The sequence below is a fragment of the Trachypithecus francoisi genome, unplaced genomic scaffold (genome assembly GCF_009764315.1).
Source record: "Trachypithecus francoisi isolate TF-2019V2 unplaced genomic scaffold, Tfra_2.0 Lachesis_group11, whole genome shotgun sequence".
Classification (NCBI taxonomy): domain Eukaryota; kingdom Metazoa; phylum Chordata; class Mammalia; order Primates; family Cercopithecidae; genus Trachypithecus; species Trachypithecus francoisi.
In genome coordinates, this window is record NW_022681456.1 from 58,165,639 (window position 1) to 58,183,446 (window position 17,808).

The following is a 17,808-nucleotide window of genomic DNA, read 5'->3' on the forward strand; positions in this document are numbered from 1 at the left end:
TTACCTCCACTCCTTGGTTCAAGGAGCCTTCTTCTGTCTTCCAAGTCAGCAGGGTAGCATCTTCTTTCCTCTCTGAACTCTGTTTCCAGCTCCATATCTTCTTTCCATGTCTCTGACCTACCTATTTCTCTGTTACAAGAACCTTGTGAATACCCAGATAACTCAGGATAATCTCCCCATCTGAAGATACTTAACTTAATCTCATCTACAGTGTCTCTTTAACCATGTATGTAATGTATTCACAGGTTCTGGGGATTTTGGATGTGGATATCTTTGGGAGGGCAATTATTCAACCTACCACACCTCCCAAATAGTCAAGGGCCTGTAGAGAAAGAAAAATTAGAGCGACAGAGAGACATTTATTATGATTTGGCTGACATGATTATGGAGGCTGAGTAGTCTCAGATCTGCAGCCCCCCGTACAAGATCCCCAGTAAGCTGGGGACCCAGGAGAGTTGATAGTGTAGTTCCAGCCTGAGTCCAAAGGTCTGAGAACCAGGAGAGCCAGTAGTGTAAGTTCCAGTCTTAAAGCTGGCAGTATTGAGACTCAAGGGTCTATTTTTCATTTCAAGTCCAAAACCAGGAAAAGACCAAAGTTTCAGCTCATGCAGTCAGGCAGAAGATGTTCCCTCTTACTCAGTCTTTTTGTTCTATTGAGTTATTTAACTGATTGGATGAGACCCACCCACATTAGAAAAAGCAATCTGCTTTACTCAGTCTGTTGATTCAAATGTTAATCTCATTCAGAAACACCTTCACAGTCATGCCCAGAATAATGTTGAACCAAATATCTGGGCATCCTATGCCCTCATCAAGTTGACCCATAACATTAACCATCACAAGGGCAAAAAGATTTGCAGTAGTAATTGGCTACCTTTAGTACCAAGTTTCAGTAATTCTTGCCACTTTCCTGATGCTGGGATAGCTATATCCAGTGTATTGTGCTCAGCTATGAGTTTCACAAAAAAAAACACAGAGTGGCTTATATCAATTAAGGAATATTTCTGCCTCATACAAGAGGACTCCAAGCACAGGCAGTCCATACTTTCTCATTTTCTCTTCTTTTCCTCCCTTCTCTTCCATCCTTAGGGGTGGCTGATGCATCTCAGGTATCCCTCCAGGATTTCAGGCAGGAAGAAGAACAGAAGGGGAAGCAGCAATAGTCTTTCACTTTTATCCCATTCACCAGAACTGAGTAACAGGACCACCTGGGGCTTCCAGGGATTCAGGGATATAAGAAGGATTTCACTTTCTTGTTTTTGCAGGGCAGGAAAGGAAACATGAAAGGAGAAAGTCAGTAACTCAAGTATCTTCTACAATAACCAAGAATTCTAAGCCTTAAACTTCCCTCCTTATCACTCAGTGACTGAATAAGACTGGCCGTCTTATAGTTTAAAAACATGTCCCTTTGCTCACCTAATTTTTCATCAGAATTCCCAATAGGCAAATAAAAATAACCACAGTGTGTTTATGCATCATCAAAATCACAAAGATTTTAAAAATAAAATAGTTTAAACAGACCCAAGTAATAGTTATGATTGTAGTTTTCTTCTAAGCAAATTGATTTTTTAAAATTGATTTTTTTTAAAAAAATTAAAGCGATTGAATTAAGTTATCACTCTTTAGGACAGTGTCTGGTGTGTTGGTGTGTAGGTGCACATCACGTCCTCATGAAAATGGCCATAGATCCAGGGCAGCCATTGAGCCCTACATGTCCATGGCTCCTGTCTCCTGTTGATAGGTTTGATGAAACCCTGTTCTCCAATGTGTACCGACTCCTTGGCCAGAGTTGACTAATCTAGGAATGGACAACTGATGAAAATAGTCGGTTTTTTTGGCCTAGGAATTTTAAAGTTGGAACAGAAAGAGTACATTTAGTTTCTTCCTGAATGACTGAATTCTAACACACAGAATCAGGGAGCTACTGTTCTCCATGTTTTGTATGTTGACTGGGATCAGAGAAAGCTAGTCCTCAGAGAAAGAAAACAATGAAATTGAAGGTCAGAATGGAGCATGGACAAAACCTAGATCATTCTAGATTATACTTGGAGCCCAGCCACATTCCTGGGCTTGGCTTGGTTACTGACCTTTAGTCATTATGAGAATACTGGGGTTAGTTCAATGTAATGCTCTGCTATTTATAATTAGATATAACTATAAAATGTAGGATTATTGCCTATGCATAAAAATTATGTCTGTAAAAGGGCCAATCACCGTGGCTCACACCTGTAATTCCAGCACTTTGGGAGGCCAAGGCGGGCGGATCACCTGAGGTCAGGAGTTTGAGACCAGTCTGGCCAACATGGTAAAACCCCATCTCTACAAAAAGTATGAAAATTAGCTGGGCACGGTGGCGGGCACCTGTAGTCCCAGCCACTAGGGAGACTGAGGCAGGAGAATCGCTTGAACCCGGGAGGCAGAGGTTGCAGTGAGCTGAGATTGCACCACTGCACTCCAGCCTGGGTGACAGAGTGAGACCCTGTCTCAAAATAGTAATAATAATAATAATAATAATAATAAACCATAACCATTGCTTGCATTAAGTATTTCTAAACTTCAATTAGTAAACAATGGTGAGTAAAAGTAAGCCTAGGATTATAAAGCCTTTTTGTTTTTGTAAAACCGAGGTCACGCCATTGCACTCCAGCCTGGGCAACAGAGTAAGACTCCATCTCAAAAAAAAAAAGAAAAGAAAAAAAAGTCTGTAAAAGGATTACTTCTGTTAGAGGAAATTACTTTGATTAACTGAAAGGCATAGTTAAAACCTCTGGCCTATAATTAATCAAATTGTAGTCTCATTTCTGCATCAATTTCTAATGCATCATACAATATATCAAAATACGATAAAGTATTTGAAATAGCAATGGTAAAATTCAGAATATATTCATAAAATCTAGAGGAGTGCCACACATCAAGAAGGAAACATAAAATATTTTACAGAAATTAAATGTGTTAATTTTACACTTAATTTAAAACCTCTGGGATAGACTAGAGAGAGCTTTTGTATAATATAGAGAGATTACTATGGGAAGGTTTGGTTTCAGTTTTGCTAAATTTGAAAATTAAGATATGCCATATTTATATTTCTTACAGGAAACCATCTTTTAGTATTTGATGCAAAAATAATTTTATCAGCCTTACTTTTAATATCTAATTTTAAGATGCTGAAATCTGACAGTTCTGATACTAATTATGTCTTATTTAAAATATAGCTATACTATAAAGCACTAAATCCTGGGTCTGTGGTGGTGAGAGATTGTACCGTGTAACATATTACACTGCTAATTCGTAACGTTTCTTTGTGAAATTGCAAGCAGGGCCATCTCAAACATCTTGTTAATGAGCCTTTTCCTGCCTCCCCTGGGAATGCAGATGGGGTTTGCTTCTAGCCCTTCTGGAGGCAAATAAAGAAACAGAACTGACTAGGTTATAAACCTAGATGAAATCCTCATATGAGAAAATTCTCATTTGTGCCATCTGTTCGGGCTGAACTGGAGATGAAATATAAGGTGTCATTGCCACAATCCCTAGAGGACTGTCACCAAGTGATCTTCCTTCAAATTTGCCTTCAACTTACCACGAGCTGCTTTAATTCTTTTCCAGTATATTCACCATAATATCATCAGCCTTCAATTTCCCCTTGGTTTTTAAATGCATCTGTGACACAGCTGAACAGCTCTTTTCTTGAAATGTGTATCTCTGCCATGAAACTTTCTCAACACCCTTTCAAAATTTTGTCTTTCTTTTTTTTTTTTAATAAAATGTAGCTTTTATTGAGTAAAGGAAAAAAGAAATTCAGCTGCATGATAGAAAGATTCCAGTTTGATCAAATTGTAACAAGTCTTCCTATTTGCATGAGAGGAGCCTCACTAGTCCACAGGGAGCATTTGGGAACGACTGCTTCAACGAGTTGGTTCTCACTCTTGCGCACATTATCAGCTTCTGGTCAGTCCCAAGAGGCAAGGGCGGAGGGCATGATGGTTCTCACAGAACTACTTTATAAATAAACTCTATGTGACTTTTCCGGGAGTCTCTTACATTCTTTTATTTTAAAAGATCTGAGCAGAAAATAGAACAGAGGACCATTAAGTGGTGTTGTGTGGTTGTGTGATACATGAAACGGCCTGGTCTATGGAATTGTGACAGGTAACAGAAACAGCATGATTAGGCGTTATGTGAAGAGCATGACACACTGCCACCATGGCCTGTTCAATTGTGTGAGTAAACTGTCCCTGTTTTTCTAAGCATTCATAGGCGTGAGCCCCGACGTAATCCCGCTTAGTCTGGATGAGGTTGTCTGGGAGCATCTTGTGTCTGTACCCATCACAGAAGGAGACAGCAGTGGCGAAACAGGGCGTGGGAATGCTGGCTCAGACCCCGGTGCTGACCACCTGCTACCAGCAGTCCTGGCAGTTTTCAACAGCCAACTTAAAGAAGTCTCTAATAATAGGTTCTCAAGTTCTAGGTGTTGACGAAATGCATCATTTATCTTTCCTAGAAATACGCTTCTGATGATGCAGCCTCCCTCCTCCACATCAGGACAATATGACCATAATTGAGGGTCCAACCAAATTCACTGGTTGCCTGTCTTAGCAGTGTAAAGCCTTGAGCATAAGAGATGATCTTGGAAGCATAGAGGTCATTCCGAATGTCTGCCAGGAATGATTTCTTATCATCATCAAACTAATTCTTTTGGGGACCCTTCAGCTTTTTGCTAACTTGAATTCTTTCATCCTTCAGAGAGGATAAGCACTGAACAAAGACAGCTTTTCCACTGAGGGTGACAGGAATGCCATCTTCCAGGGCGGAGATGGTGGTCCACTTCCTGGTGCCCTTCTGTTCCGCGCTGTCCCTGATCTTTGGCAGCATCAGTATCTCAGAATGCCATCAGTATCTTAGAATATAGGCTGTGATTTCAATCAAGAATGAATGGAGCTCTGTCTTATTCTAGTCCTCAAAGGCCTCTGTCATCTTGTTTTGATTTCAATCAAGAATGAGTCGAGCTCTGTCTTATTCCAATCCTCAGAATTGTATGCCATCTTGTTTTGCTCCATGCCCAGCACCTGTTTCATCAGGTGGTAAGCTCCACTGATCAGCTGCATAGCCACATACTCTATCCTATTGTACACCATCTTTACAAAGTGGCCTGCTCCCTCCTCTCCTACCCAGTCAGAGGAAAGTTCTTCAGTTTTCTTTTGCAGTGATGCCTTGAAAGATTGTCTTGATAGGGGCCAACTTCTTTGTTCCCTCTTGGCATGAATTATAGGCCATACTGGGATCCTTTTCCTCCAGCACTAACTTTGCTCTCCACAGATAAAATTTCCTTGGCCTTGTGGTCTCTACATCATCTTGTGGCATCCCTATATTCGGAATTTCCTCCATCAATGATAATGTCACCAGTGTGCAACAATGATACTAATTTTTTCATGAAATCATCAACAGCTTGACCAGCCATCACAAGAAAGACGATAGGCCTGTGGCTTTTTCAGCTTGGAGACCATCTTCTTCAAGGACTGAACACCAACATCTTTGGTCCCTTTGCCTTGTTGCCAAGGAATCATCAACTTTGGAGACTGTACTATTAAAAGCACAAGCCACAAAGCCATGGTCATTCATGCACAAAATTAAGGTCTGGCCCATGACAGCCAGTCCAATCAGTGTTATGCCAGCTTGGGCCATGGTGGAAGCATCAGACAGAGTAGAACTGGAGTGGGCAAAGTGTGGAGTGCTCACGGCTCACAGGCAAGTGAAGGATATACCAGCTGCCAGAGTTTTGTCTCTTTAGATGCCTCTTTTTCCTCCCTCACCTGCTAAATAGAAATATTTTTGAAACTTTTATCCTTAGCCATTTATAGAAGCTTAATCTCTGTACTTTCTCTCACGAAGAACACATCTACTTCTTCAGTGTCAGTGACATCTTTGTGCCAATTCCCAAATCCTCCCATAGTATTTTTCTTCTATTCTCTGACCAGCCACCTTGACACTTCCAACTGGATTGGCCGTTCAAATTTAAAAAACTGCAAACCTCACATATCTTTGAGCCCCAAAGCATTTATCTTTATGTCTTTCCTACTACTATTAATGGCAATGCTATATTCACAGTCTCATAGGTTTCAAAAAGGAAATAGCTTTTGATTTTGCCTTCTCTTTCTCTTCTCCTAGTTCTGGTTAGTCTTTCTTTGTAATTTTTTCCCCATTTGTTTATTCCTTTTTATTCCAGTTTTTTGCCACCATTATGTGGCCTTCATAACATTACATTTAGACTATGGCAATTATTAGGGGATGTCCCTATGTTTCATGACTGTTCACTGCTGCCAGCGAGGCTGAAGCTGCAGTTGTACCTTGGTTACCATGGCACTGCTCCATAACCCAGCCACTACAAGGCAGATGTACTATAAAGACTTTCCAAGTTCAAGACATGAATCCCAGGAGATTTTCCCTTGACTAAATCCCATGCTTACTTTAGCATAACACTTCAGAGGCCAGATTCAATGGGAGAAAACAATAGAGAGAACTTCTTGATGTTGCTGGCCTTCTGCAAGGCAGAGGCTTTGCTGCTTTCTTACAACTTGACCATAAATCAGACTAAATGTCTTTCAGTGGATAGGGGGTGGTTCTAATGGGATGAAGACACAAGTTACTTAATAGTCTTTAGAGATAGTCCATTACTTTTTGCTTTTCCGTCTACCCAAGTCTTCAAATAAAACTTATTGGAGAGCTTTGGTGGGTAGGCAATGACTCTTTGTAAGATGAGCAGATTACTGTAAGATTATTTATAAGATTATTAATAATTACTATAATATTTCTATTTATTACTTATAATAAATAACATATTATTAAATATATATGGCTGGGCGTGTAGCTCACTCCTGTAATCCCAGCACTTTGGAAGACCGAGACAGGCGGATCACTTCAGGTCAGGAGTTCAAGACCAGCCTGGCCAACATGGTGAAACCCCGTCACTACTAAAAATACAAAAATTAGCTAGGTGTGGTGACACACACCTGTAATTGCAGTTATTCAGGAGGCTGAGGCAGGAGAATCACTTAAACCCGGGAGGCAGAGGTTCTAGTGAGTTGAGATCGCACCGCTGCACTCTAGCCTGGGCAAAAGAGTGAGACACTGTCTCAAAAAATACATATGTGTGTGTGTGTGTGTGTGTATATATGTATAATATATAAGAAATACTCATTATTTATGACATCAGTTATAAGATGAATAATAAAGAAAGCTTTGCATTCCCTTCTTCTATTCTTTGTACTATCTGTATTGGATAAGAATAACTCATCAGATGGTTCTTAACCTACCAAATAAAACAGGCATTGGCACATCTTATTAATAGAAACAATCACTTATCGAATATGTTCTAAAGTTATCACTGTGGAACATGCCCTTCTGAAATTAAACAGAGCTAAACAATTTCTGGTATTAATTTGGTTTACACACTTAATCCTATAGCTTTCTGTCTGATAAACCTCCTTCTCTATCTTTTAATTCTATGGTTTGTCAAGGAAAAGGAAGTTAAGCCTTAATTATTGAATTAGCTTATACGTTTTTCTTTAGGAAACAGACACATTTACTAAGAACATGCTAGTTATGGGTACTACCATGTGAGATGTAAATAGCAGCTCCATTAATTCAGAAGTTTTACTATTTCTTTCATGCAGTAGTAAAATGTATTGTTTTTTCAAAATTCTATTTAAGACCCTGTTTCCCCTGGTCAGATGAATCTAACTAATCATTTTAACATTTTTGAAAAGCACACTGATTAGCAAAGTAAAGCTTGGGCTTAAAATCTAAACTAGGAGAATTTCTCTTTTCCATTGTAAAATAACTTTTAAAAAATTTTGTATAAATGACTGAAGTACAAATGCAGTTCTGTTACATGTATAGGTTGTGTAGTGGTTAATTCAAAGCTTTAGGGCATCCATCACTCAGATAATGTACATCATACCCACTAATTACTCATTATCCCCCCACGTAAAATAACCTTCCCTATAGTTGATTATTTGAAAAATCTGAATGTATCTTACAATCAATGTCAGATGAAATTTGCTGCCACCAGGGAGAAGGTAAGTTGATAAGTAGTTGTCAATGACTAAACACATACAAATTTAACAGATGTACAGGCTATTGATCATCCAATTGTCACCTCAATTAAGAGCCTACATGAATAACATCACATTCTGGTAAAGTTTTAATGAACTGCATATCCCTGTCACTTAAAACTTTTTCTAAAATAAATATTATGGTGCAGTCTTAAAGTTATTTTATATTAGGAAGGGTATCTGTTTTAGTTCAGGTGACATATTGAAAGGCTGCAGAAAATTTGGGAGAATAGGTAGAGAATTTCCTAAGATAGCAGAGGTTGATACAGCCAACGTAAGCATCATAAAAGGCACCCACAGCATCAAATGTCTATTTGTTGAAAGGTTGCAGCTGGCTTATAAGACAAACTACCTCCCAGTGGTATATCATTTCATTACCAGAAGTAAAACTACAAATTTGGCTAAGTAGAGAGTTCAAATGAATCTGTGGTACTGTTTAGGATGTCTCATGGTTGTGAGTAAGCCTGTGAATAGTGGAGTGGAATGCCATTTGATGTTGCACATGACTGCCAAGGGCCAGCAGTGACTTAGAACAATATTTACATCCTAGATATTAAGAAGGCTTAGACCAATCTTTCTCAATGTATGTTGGTGGGCTACATTAGAATTAGTTGAGATGCTTGTTTAGAATTGATTGCATCCTGGGGTCTCCTGCTCCTCCTCAAGGTCATAATATGGAAGGTAGGAGGCAGGAATGTGCATTTTAACATTTGAAGGCTGTCATCCTTAAACTCCTGTGAGTAGTCCCGAAAAATAAAGTGGAATGCAAATATATGTACCATTTATGGTTTATTAAGCTAAAAAGAATACTTTTGAACATTTAATATATATATTTTAAGTAAAAAAAAAAAAAAGCTGTTGTTGTGAATCTTACCATCAATGAATGGTATTTTACAATTAAAGAATGGTAATATTTTAACAATAGTGAGCTTACAAGTCTTAAAAAAGAAGGATGACTGATATGGCTATGCCCCATATACATGCTCTAAACTAAGCCACCCTACTCAACAACAGCATGAGGTCCAAGGTGCAGCCTGTGGAACTGGGAAAACAGTTCATTTGTTCGAGGATGTGGTCAAAGTCACCTAAGTTTTGCCAAATTTTTAAACATTGCTTAGGAAAAAACTTCATAGTGAGAACAGAGTAGGATAAATGTAAATCACTCAGGCAACTGCTTGGCAGAGTGAGTATGGGTAAAATGCTCTCAACCAGGATGATTTTACACCTCAGAAGACATTTTTGGTTGTCACACTGGTGTGAAGGAGAGAGGAGATACTGGTAGCCAGAAATGCTGCTAAACATCTTTCAATGCACAAAAGAAGCCCCAACAACAAAGAATTACCTGGCCCAAAATGTCAGCGGTGTCAAGGTTGAAAATCTCTATTCTTGAGAATAACCTTCTGTAACCACCAGATTTTCAGGGCTATTCTGGACAAAGAAATAGAAAAGAAGCCCAAGAGTACAATGTCTGTTTTCTTTCAACAACAGAACAAAGCCATCTGTTAGAAGAATACAGTAGAGAAGAACCAAAGTCCTGACCATTATGCCGAAAACATTCTTTTGTCTCATAAACTGAAAGAAATTCTCAGATTGGCCAGTGATATTCACAAAAGGGCAACATGTCAGTTTGAAAACTGAGATTCATTGAAGAAAATTCAGCAGGAGACAGATGAGACAACAACAACAACAAAATAATGAAATGTCAAAAAGGGAGAGGACGGAAACCCATGATAGAAACAGCAAAAATTACAATAAAGACATAAGTAGCTGCTTTGCTTATGTAGAATAACGTGTACACTAAGGGCTCAAAATAGAAATGAAATAACATGAATAACAGCTACTGTCATATTCTATGTTACCTAATTTCATCCTGACAATATCACTATTGGATGGATATCAGTGTTCCTGTTTTGAAAATGAGAAAACTAAGGTATTAAAACTAAACCCCTTCCTTAAATCATATACAAAAATCACTTCAAGATAGATTAAAGACCTAAGTGTAAAACCCAAAACTGTAAAAACTCTGAAAGATAACCTAGGAAATGCCATTCTGAACATAGGCTCTGCAAAGATTTTTTGACAAAAACACCAAAAACAATTGCAACAAAAACAAAAATTGACAAGTGGGACCTAATTAAACGAAAGAGCTTCTCCACAGCAGAAGAAACTATCAACAGGGTAAACAGACAACCTACAGATTGGGAGAATATATTTGCAAACTATGCATCCAACAAACATCTAATATCCAGAATCTATAAGGAACTTAAATAAACAAACAAAAAACAACTCCATTAAAAAATGAACAAAAGACATGAACAGACACTTTTGTGTTGTTGTTTAAACATTTTTTTAACTTTTATTTTAGGTTTGAGAGTGCATGTGCAGGTTTGTTATGTAGGTAAACTCATGTTACAGGGGTTTGTTATACATATTACTGCATCATCCAGGTACTAAGCCGAGTACTCTATAGTTTATTTGTCTGCTAGTCTCCTTCCTCTCTTTCTCCACCCTCAAATAGGCCCCAATGTCTGTTGTTCCTTTCTTTGTTTTCATGAATTCTCATCATTTAGCTCCCACTTGTACGTGAGAACATGTGGTATTTGGTTTTCTGTTTCTGCATTAGTTTGCTAAAGGTAATGGCCTCCACCTCCATCTATGGTCCCAAAAAAGACATGATCTTGTTCTTTTTTATGGCTATACAGGGTTTTGTGGTATATATGTACCACATTTTCTTTATCCAGTCTATCACTGATGGACATTTAAGTTGATTCTGTGCCTCTGCTATTGTGAATAGTGCTGCACTTAACATGGGTGTACATGTATCTTTATGGCAAAACGACTTACATTCCTCTGAGTATATACCCAGTAATGAGACTGCTGGACCAAATGGTAGTTCTGTTTTTAGGTCTTTGAGAAATCACTATACTGCTTTCCACAATGGTTGAACTAAGTTACACTCCCACCAACGGTGTATAAGTGGCACTTTTCAAAAGAAGACATATATGTGGCTAACAAACATATATAAAAAAAAAAGCTTAACATCGCTAATAATTAGAGAAGTGCAAATCAAAACCACAATGAGATACCATCTCATACCAACCAGAATGGCTATTATTAAAAAGTCAAAAAATAACAGTTGCTGCGAAGATGTTAGAGAAAAGAGAACACGTATACACCACTTGTGGGAATGTAAATTAGTTTAACCATTGTAGAAAGCAGTGTGGCAATGTCTCAAAGAACTTAAATCAGAACTAGCATTTGACCCAGCAATCCCATTACTGGGATGTATCCAAAGGAATATAAATCATTCTACCATAAAGATACATGCACACATATGTTCACTGCAGCACTAATCACAATAGCAAAGACATATAAATACTCATCAACAGTAGAGTATTGGATAAAGAAAATGTGATATATATATATATGCGTGTGTATATATATGTGTGTATATATTTACATACATGTATACACACACACCCCATGGAATACTACGCAGTCATAAAAAAGAATGAGATCATGTCCTTTGCAGCAACATGGATGGAGCTGGAGGCCATTGTCCTAAGCAAACTGATGCAGGAACAGAAAATCAAATACTGCATGTTCTCACTTATAAGTAAGAAGAAGGGAGAAATAGACACTACTTGAAGGTGGAGGAAGGGAGGAGGGAGAGGATAAAAAAACTTACCTATTATCCTTGGAAGCAGTGGCAGTGAGGTGAGTTGAGAATCTAGTGCTTCAGCAACTAACAGCCACGATGGCAGTGTGAGTGGTATGTATCACATAGCAGTAGGGAGCAGCTTTGTGTCCTAAGCAGATATTCCTGTCAGGGCCTTGTCCATGTTCTCTGCTGGGTAGGCCCCCATTTCCATTCCATTTTTAAAGGTTGATTCTCCAGCATTTTTATCATATCAGTAAAATTCTCCTATTTCTCCAATAACTTATTTTCATCTTAAATTAGCTAGGATCAGTTTCAGTGGCTTGCAAGCAAGAGGGCTGATCGCTTCAGTACTGGAAGGGGAAGATCGGATAACTCTTCTGAGTTATACATGGGGTTGGAATTTGAAATAAAATGTGAACAACTATCTCACCTCTCCCGTTTCAGGGGATTGCCGCTCTGACCATGAGGTGTTGTTTTCAAGCCAGTGATCCTGGGATGAGGAGGAGAAAGGCAATGGAGAGGGAAATGACAGAAGCCTAGATAATACTTATTTGGCATTCAGTGGATTTACATTTCCTTAAAGTAAAATATTTGCACTTTGTCTTTTAAAACGTTGTGTTATGCCCTTTCCCCCACCCCGTGCATTCTTCCCCAAATTCTTCTCAAGTCCTCTTCCTTCCTGTCATCCTTGTCTCAGCTCAAATGCCCCTTCTTCAGATATGGCCTCTCTGACCACCTAAAGTGGTCTCTCATGTTCCTATCTCTCACAAATCCCATTTTATTTCTCAATAGCACTGACCCTCCCAGATCTATTTGATTATTGTTTATGGGTTTAAATCCCCCAGTCCTGTACCCAATCCTTTCTCCAACGGTATCCCCAATGCCTCAAACAGACCTAGCATAAAGTGAATATATTTTGGATAAATGAGGCAGTGGATGAAGCCCCAACTCCTTAGCCTTTTATATACTCTTTATACTTTCAGAATCGCTGAAATTCCTGTGTGTTTATATTCTTACCATGTGGAGATTAGTGGGTGGGGGAGGAGGATGGACTATTTATTTAGTTGGACAATAATCCACAATTTCTAAAGGGAGAGTTTTAAAAATTAAAGGAATATCTTATCATCTATAAATTTAATTCTCTTTTATTAATATCAAGGTACTATCAAGGAACTTTTGAAAGAAGTTGAACTGTACAGAAAGCCTAGTATATAACACTGGTCCCTTTCTCACAAACATACTTTAATTTGATGCAATAAAATATCTTCATGTAAGTAATATAAAAATTGTTTTCTGCACATATACTGAGTATCATGCACTATGTCCGTTGCTGGAGAAATCGTTGTGAATAAGGTAAAGCAGTCTTTGCCCTCAGGGCGCTAAAAATTTTGTGAAGGATCCACATAAGGAAACTGTTCAAACACATGTGATAATTGACATGACAGATCAATTCAGAGTGCCATGGGAACATACAAGAGTGGTGCTTACCCCAGGCTGGAATGGAAGGTGGGTGATAGGCAGGGAGGCCTAAGCTGGGATCTCCTGGTGAGTTAGCTGCAAGCAGGAGGGATCATGCAAGGGAGTCAGCAGGTGTAAAAAGGAATCACATGAAGAGATCAGGCTTGACCAGCACATGCTGACCATATCACACACATAGAACCACGATCAGTTCACTGATCCTGGACAGGTGTCAGACACAGCCTGTTTCCTCCAGTTGAGTTCATTCTACCATGATTCCAACCCTTGTGTGTATAAATCCTCTCAATCAATGCACAACCTACATATCACTTCTTCCAGGAAACCATTCCTGATCTTTCAGACATAAGAAACTTCTTTCTCCTTTGAACCCCTGTTGTTTATTGGTTTACTTAGAGACTGTCTCAGATGGCCATGCAGGTTGTGCACTGCACAACTTACCCAAGCATGTGTGGCAGCTAGCTCTACCTACACACAGGTACTTATTCACACATCGTGTCTTTCCTGCCAATCTTTAAGCAACTCGAGGGCAATTTCCATGGGCTTTTTCTGTATTTCCTTTTGTGCCAAAAACATTTCACTGGATCTGTTACCCAACTGTCTATATCAGTATGAATTTAGAATGTGACTGATATATTAGTTCAGTGAGAAACATGAAGAAAACCTATATATATTTTGGAAAATGTGTGAGAATTTGTTAAAGGTGTATCGTTAATGGTATTTCGATGTAGTGGGAGTGAGAGACTAATCCTACCCTGCCCAAAGCTCAGTTCAGCTCCTTTCTTTTTAAATTTTGAAATTCACTTTGTGTTATATTATCTTATGACTTCAAAGGATTCACAAGAACTCAATCTGTTGAATTTACCATTGAGTAACTACGCATTGTTTTCTTCTTTTTCTTTTCTGTTCTTCTTATTTTTAACAGCGCAACAGTCATTTGAACTGTACATCTGTTAACCAGAAGGCCAACCTGACTTCAACTTTTACTGCTTTCCTAATGGCTCTATTGGAAAGCTCTTACATCTTACTACCATCTGGTGCCACTAGCCTCTGAAATCTTTTAGGCAGTCTGTGCTAAAGGGTGTGTGTGTGTGTGCTGAAAGATATATTCAGGGATTTTCTTTTCTTGAAATTACCTTCAGTGACTCAGAAAAGTTTAGTTTGTATCTCCTATCCTTATTTTATTAAATTCAGTTAGACCATCAGGGTTATAACTGTTTTGGATGATGTCTAAACTCCATAGAATTCTACATTTCCCTTCTGGTTTTTTTCACACACATACAATCTCAAAAACAAAACCTCTTCTAACTCCCTTTATCTATCTTGGGGATTTGAGAGGCTCCAGGAAACATCCCCCTACCCTCCCACCCAATGATATCATTGTAGGGCTGGGAATTCCCACTTCTAGTTAATCTTTGAGGTTGCATCCCTGAAGGCAACTGTGAAAACACAAATGTAATCTAAAAGCAGCATCACATTAAGCCCTGAGAGTTTCAATTACTTCATTAAGGGGCACATGGCTGAGGAAACGAGAAGCAGCACAATTTATTACTGACGGAAAAAAGGCAAAGGAAGTGAGTGTTGCCAGATGGTCTCAATGAAGGCTCTGGACATAAAATAAAAATGTGTAGAAAGGCATGTACACAATATTGGAACCTTGACAATTATCAACATTACATTTTACAGTTGGCAATCAATTATATAACACTTATCAACCTAAAATGTTTTTTCTTTTTTTCCCAAGTAGGTACATTTTTTTAAATGATCAATTTTCTTTCTTACTGACTCGGAACTAAATTTGCTGCATTCATAGAGAGATGGGCTACTCGGGATGCAATAAATCCCCTCTACGTCAGGAGTGCCCTGAAATTCAAACAATATACATTTGGAGAGGTGGTATCTGGGCTGAAAGGGAGAAAACTTATGATGTGATAAATTATCAAGATGTGCTCTTACCTTAAGTATAGGGAACATCTTTTCCAAGGGAACAAATATCTAACACCCAGATTTGGATTTGGATTTTTTGAAAGTTTATTCATATATGTAAGTATAGAGACACTGCTTGACTAAATTTGAAGTAAGATTTTACAGTGCGAAGAGCTGCTATATTTTCTGTCTTACCAAGAGTAGTGATTCACCAGATTTCTCAGAATTAGCCCAAATCAGAACATGACAAATGAATTTTCAATAGCAGAACATGCTGTTTATTTGAAGGCTGTATGTATACATTCAGCATTTCAGAAGTAAATGCTTTAGATTATTGAACTGCTAAATAGATCTGCTTTTTAGAATGAAAACCTTAGTATCAAGTTCTTTTCTCAAAATATTTTCAAAGGAAATTACTTATTCAACAAATCTTTTTCTTAAGTGTCTATGCACTGTAATGTGCCAGATACTGTTCTAGGTTCTAGATATGACACCTCAATATGGTACCTATTTATATAGTCAGAAAGATTATGCAAAGAAACAAAGGTGATGAATTAGATGAGAATTTTGACACTAAAGATATTTAAGTCTTTTTGATAAAGTTACCCAATTGTCTTACATTTTATGAATATTGGAAAGATAATACTGATCTGAATTATGTGTTGGTAAAAGAGAAATATTCAGCTTAACCATGCAGTTCTGTCCCACCTGGCTGCTGAACCACAGTAGCATGAGTGGGGAACCATGTCTTGTCTAGCTACTCCATACAGAGACATCCTTATTGAGATGCTAGTAAGACTAACATCCAAACAGTAAATTGGTCTAGAAACGTGGGGCTGGCATAGAGAGTAAGTAAGACAGCCTTCTCCTTTAAAAATGTCTGTCCCTAAGGCATGTCAGATAGTGAAAATAACATAATTTGCTTTAATTAGAAAAGTGAAATTTTATTAAATTTTTTTCCTGGGTAGAAATACCAGATCTCCAGATCATTATGAGGCACTTGCCCAACCTAAGTGAAATGTAAATAAAATTGTGTGTCAACGACCTGGCTATCTGTGTTGTTTATAGTCATGAGCATCTAGGGAATAAATAAATTTACAAAGTCACCCAAAAAGGTGACATCTCACGGTGGGCATGGAGAGTGACGAGAGATTTAAATAGAGAACTTAAAGGCCAATGTGACCTACTTCACATTTTAGCTGGATTTGCCCTGAATTCATTCTGACTACCCTTCAATCACTGAGCTGTTCTCAGAAATACTGAGTGTAGAGGAAACAAACTGTGAAATTTGGCTGGAAACACATGGTTGTGAAAGGGGAGTAGTAGCCAGAAAAATAATTTAGTATCTTAACAGAAGGCTCTGACTGGCCAGTCAAGTTATTTGGACCTCATTCATTTTTTCATTCAGTGAATACTTATTAAGGATTCATTATGTGTCAGGAGCTGTTTGGAGCAATGAAAACTCAGCATTAAACAAGACAAAGGGGTGGAGAGAAAAAATTAACAAGAAAATATCAGGTGGTGGTAAGAGCTATGAAGATAAAACAGTGGACAGTGATTGAGATCACAGGATTTATTGGGGCTCATACGTGGTCAGGGAAGACCTCTCTAAGTGAGTGACATTTAGGGTGAGACTCTGATGACAAGAAGCAAGCATCCATAAGGAGTTCCAGGCAGAAGAAACAGGCTGTAAACTGCGAAGTGGTTGTATGACTGGAGAATAATGATCAAGGGGGAAGGACAGTTGGCATGATGAGGTCAAGTGAGGTAGGCAGCGGATCAGTTTACGGAAGGTCTCTTAGGCCATAGTAATGAGTTTGTGTGTTTCCCTAAATGCAATTGATTTGCTCCAGACGACCACCAGAGTAAATGCCAGAGAATAGGCAAGTAGGCAAAGTAAAAGAAAACTTTATTTACAACCCAATGTGAAGGAGGGGCAAGGTTCACCGGTCTCCGGCGGTGGAGGCCACCTAGGAAGTCGCTCCAGCGTTCTAGGGCGAGGTTCCTAGGTCCACACACGAGCAGGGGCCAAGGAAGTTCTCACTGCGCCCCGCTGGGAGTGGCTTATATGTCCTGGGCCCGGGAGTGGGAGGGCAGTGGGCGGGACATAGGCGGGTCGGGGGCGGGGTGGTAGGCGTGGCTAGGCAGGTTCCGGTTTTTCTCCGTCGGAGGTCGGGTTGCGCCTGCGCAGTCGACCCGTGTCTTTCCCAGGCGCGGGAAAGTTAACAATGAAGAACCCCGGAAATGCGCTATTTTAGTCCCTTTGTTCTTTTTGTTCCCTTCGTCCCTCCGTCCAGACAGCAATGGAAGGTTTTAATCAGGGATGTGATAGGATATGATTGACAGATTTTATTTTAAAGTTCATTCTACTGCTGTATGTGAAAAACAGATTTGAGATGGGCAAGGCTAGAAGCAGGGAGACTAGTTTTTGGTAATTAACAAAAAGGATATTTTCATAGCTAAATAAGAGATGCTGGTACCTTGGACAAGGAAGATAGGAAGTGGAGCAAAGAGACAGTTTTTGGATATATTTTGAAGGCAGATCTGATAGGACTTGTTCATGAAGTTTACAAGGGAAAAAGAGGAATTAAGAAAGACTCCTGAATTTTTGGTTAATGAAATGGGAGGAAGCAGGAG

At 38.8% G+C, this 17,808-nt stretch overlaps 1 pseudogene; it reads right to left on the minus strand.

Moving 5' to 3' along the window:
* Nucleotides 1–4,164: 4,164 nt before the first annotated feature.
* Nucleotides 4,165–5,693, minus strand: LOC117091021 (annotated as a pseudogene).
* Nucleotides 5,694–17,808: the final 12,115 nt, after the last annotated feature.